Genomic DNA, 4,402 nt, shown 5'->3' with positions numbered 1-4,402 from the left:
GTGGTTGGCTGTGGTTGGCACACAGGATGTGTGCAGGCCGGTGGTGGGCAATGAAACTGGAGAAGTGGAGACCACACAGTGGAGGGACATGAAAGCAACAAGAGCAACTTCCATTTATGGACAGCAGAGCAGAGAGGCTCTTGACATTCATCATTTCTCCTACTCAGAATATCCTGGAAGAGTGGTTCAGCAAGTGTAATCCTGGGACCGGCAGCATCAGCACACCTGGGAACTTATTAGAAATGCAGATTCTTAAGTCCATCCCAGATCTACGGATAGGTAGCTCTGGAGGTAGGTCCCAGCACTCTTTTAACAAGCCCTCCAGGGGATTCTAATGCACTCTACAAGTGTGAGAAACACTGCCCTCTAAGTTAAGAACTCTTATCCCATAATTTACAGGTATAAAAAGTAAATTCAGAGGGGTGCACTAATTTGCATAAGGTCACACAGCCAGTTAATGGTCGAGTTGATGTGTCTAACCCCCAAGCCCCTGGTCTTCTGATATCATGACGCCTTGCTCCTGGCAGGGGATAGTTTTCTTGAAGACACCGGTGAGTGACACAACACTTTTACGGAGGGGAATGACTTGATCACATTTGTATTTTTAGAGCTTTCATTCTGGCAACATCAAGGGTGGATTGGAGGAGAATTCTGAGGCCAGGGAATCAATTAAGAGGCTGTTGGATAGTCCAGGCAAGAGATGAGGAGGGCCAAATGATCGACATTTCGTATCTGAGAAAACTGTGGCACAAACATATTTTTGTAGCCCCATTTACTCTTTTTTTTTTTTTTTTTTTTTTTTTTGTGGTACGCGGGCCTCTCACTGTCGTGGCCTCTCCCGTTGCGGAGCACAGGCTCCGGACGCACAGGCTCAGCGGCCATGGCTCACGGGCCCAGCCGCTCCACGGCACGTGGGATCTTCCCGGACCGGGGCACGAACCCGTGTCCCCTGCATCGGCAGGCGGACTCTCAACAGCTGCACCACCAGGGAAGCCCCCCATTTACTCTTAAAATGTTGAAGGATAGTATCTCCTGAGACAAATCGGAAATGGTCATTCTGACTTACGTATCATTTATCTGCAGAGTTAAAACATAAAAACCTTGGTGGGGTGGGGATGGTTGGAGTTCCATAAAAACAGGAAGGGAGAAATCCCTGACCCCCAGCAGGGAACCAACACGTGACTGCTTCATGCATGTATTCTTAGGGCCTGGTGGACATGACACCTACCTGGTGAACTCATGTATTCACCTCTTCTAACTTCTAAATGCTGGTTCTCTTCAGTCCGGAACTTGATTTTCTCATCTTTTCTTTCCTTTTGATTTCAACCTGTGGAGCATCCGGTTTTATCAGTCCTCAGATCATGGCCCATTATCATTGGCCTGCACAAGGCCCTTCCCTTGTTCCATTTATATACTTACTCCCGTTCATCACCATCTCCCACTCTCATTTCCCTTTGGCCTCATGGGTAATCATTCTAATGTACTCAATGTGTATCCTTTTGTTTGTATGTCCTCTTATAAAATACAGAGTCATCTTGTATGCATATATTTTAACTTATGTAAATGGTATTGCATCATATGTGGCATGCTCTTTTGCACTTTTTTTAATTCGACACGAGTTAGATTCATCTGGCCCGTTACTTATTGTTGCATGGCATTCCACATCCCGTCTGTCCGCTCCCCCGGAGGTAGACACCACCACTGTGATTGTCAGCGCTGCCCTGAGCGTCCTTGCTTGTGTCTCCCGTTGACCTTTTGAGCTGCACACCCAGGAACTGAACTGATAAGTCAGGGAGCATGTGTTTAATTTGACCGTGTACTACCAGAGTGCTATCCAGAATGGCTGATCTGGTCTCCACTCCTGCCAGTAGTACATGAGGGCTCCTGGATCCTACATCTTCATCAGCATTTGGCATTTTCCACTTTTCAAAGTTTACCTTTCCCTTTGGGTGATCTCACCGTTGTCATTAGTGAGTTTGAGCATCTCTTCAAATACTTTCTAGCTTCCTGTTTCCTCTCTATCTTCTGTCTCCACGTTCTCTACCCAGGAAAATTAGTCTATCTCTAAACTGATGGCTCCCAACTTTATATTTCCAGCCCTGGTCCTTTCCTAAATTCTATGCCCGCATATCGAAATACAGTAAGTCCCCTACGTACGAATGAGTTCCGTTCCGAGAGCGTGTTCGTAAGTCCAATTTGTTCGTAAGTCCAACAAAGTTAGCCTAGGCACGTAACTAACACAGTCAGCTATACAGTACGGTACTGTAATAGGTTTAGAATGCTTTTCATACAAGTAATACATTAAAAACAAACAAACACAAAAAATAAAGAAAAAATTTTTAATCTTACAGTACGGTAGCCAAGAGGGCAACGACCATGTCTGTCCTGGTTACCCCTGTGTCCCCAGGACCCAGCACAGTGCCTGATGCTCGTTAAATATTTACCGAATAAATGGTTTCTTTCCTTTTAACTCAACTCTCTAGGAAACTGAGCAGCCAAACACCAATCAGAATGTGAAGATACCGACCACATGTAAGAATTGCTCCTTAATCCTTCCTTAAAGCTCCCTATTGCCTAGCGTAGTATCTAGCACATAAAGCATGCATGATAAATCGTACTGAAATTAATGCACGTATGCAGTATTTTGAATATGTTGAAAATGGCTTCTTTGTGAGTATATGGCTTTGAACATACACAGAACTTCCTCTTTCCTTGCTGGGACTGTTGCCTACATCACGACTAATGTTCATTTAAAAAGTATTAGAGTATAGCCCAAATTATGAAAGCTTCTGGAAGACCATACCCCCGAACAGAGCTGCGTTCTGAAATGAGTGGACCATAGCCAAAGAAATGAGCAGGAGAGGTGGCTGTGTCAACAAAGGGTTTGGTTGGCCACCGAGCTCAGTCCTTGTTTGGCAGATCTGCTCTGCATCTAAGCAAGAGCTAATTTCACAGACTAGAGACAGCCATTCAGGAAGAGGCGGCAGTCTGCTCTCTGGGTGAAGGAAGAGGAGGTAAAGCAGGGACAGTGAGAGTCGAGCTAGAACTCACCACGGTGGTCACAGAGCTACTAAAGTTAGGGCTCTCAAGTACTGCTGTGCTGTAGAATCACTTGGGGTAAATATATGAAGATGCAGATGTCCAGGCCCCATCACAGGCATGACTGATATTTTGAAGGTCCAGGAGTGGGCTTTAGAATCTGCATTTCATCAGGCACACTAAGGGATTGGACCACATTTTGAGAGAACTCATAATAGAGAGACGGACCTAAACGACAGTCTAGAGCAAAGGATAAAGATGCATTTCGTAATGGATAGGCTGGCTTTAACGATGAACAGAGACTCAGCTTTGGACAAACAGAAAAGGACAGAGAATGGTCCAGTGACAAGGATAGGTTTCCTGAAGCCAAGAACCATAGAGTCTTCTAGATCCAGGGGCAAAGGGAGTGACTACAAAGTCAGAGAAGGTCATGAAGCTTAGGTGCTTAGGTCTCTGAGGCTCTTCTAAATCTGATCAGAAGCTTCTCCTTCCAAAAGCAATTAGTCTGTTCATTAATTTTATAAGTACCTGATACATTGTTTTGCACAAAACAGGCACTCCACAATGCTTTGAATTACTGAATTGAGCACGGGACTTTATTAACTAAATAAAAGGCCCTTATATAGCCCTCTCCTTGAGAAGACGGTAATCTACTCTGAGAGATAAAATGTGTAAATGAAACTCCAGAATATTTTCAAAATGATAGATAATGAATCCTGGTAATAGGGAACAAACTTAACATCTAAAGTTCCAAAGAGGCAGACATTAAGTTATCAGATAGGGAGCAGAGTGGGCACGATTTCTTAGAAAACATCAATCTTGAGCTGGGTCTTAACAGAAGCAGTGGTAACTTCAGAATCTTATACAACACGAATGTAATAGAAGAGATGTAATAGGACATAATTGACAAAGAGAAGGAAGGAAAGAGAAGAGCAAAAGCAAATCATAAGACCAAGGATGAGACCTTCATTCCCATTTATGTTCGGAGATGGACACAGGTATGGGTAGGAGTACAAGAAAGATTTTTTTGGTCATATCTTTTTAATATTCTCCTTAAACCATCTTAATTCCACTTCTGAGAGCCTATGCTCCTGGAATGGTAGGCTATCCAAACTCAGTCATCCATGGGGAGTCTACCACTTGGGATTAAACAAAAAATCCCAGGGACTTAACACCAAAGTTCTGAGTGGGATTCTAGGTTATGCCACTAGCATTTCCTGGGACAAAAACTGTCCCCATCCCCATGGGCTCTTCAGTGAGATGGCTGTTACTTGGAACCCTACTCTTTTTTTTTTTTTTGCGGTACGCGGGCCTCTCCCTGCGGTGGCCTCTCCCGTTGCGGAGCACAGGCTCCGGACGCGCA

This window comes from Phocoena sinus, chromosome X, assembly GCF_008692025.1.
Source record: "Phocoena sinus isolate mPhoSin1 chromosome X, mPhoSin1.pri, whole genome shotgun sequence".
Lineage (NCBI taxonomy): Eukaryota > Metazoa > Chordata > Mammalia > Artiodactyla > Phocoenidae > Phocoena > Phocoena sinus.
The sequence above is the reverse complement of the archived record's forward strand: the minus strand, read 5'-3'. Positions refer to the sequence as shown.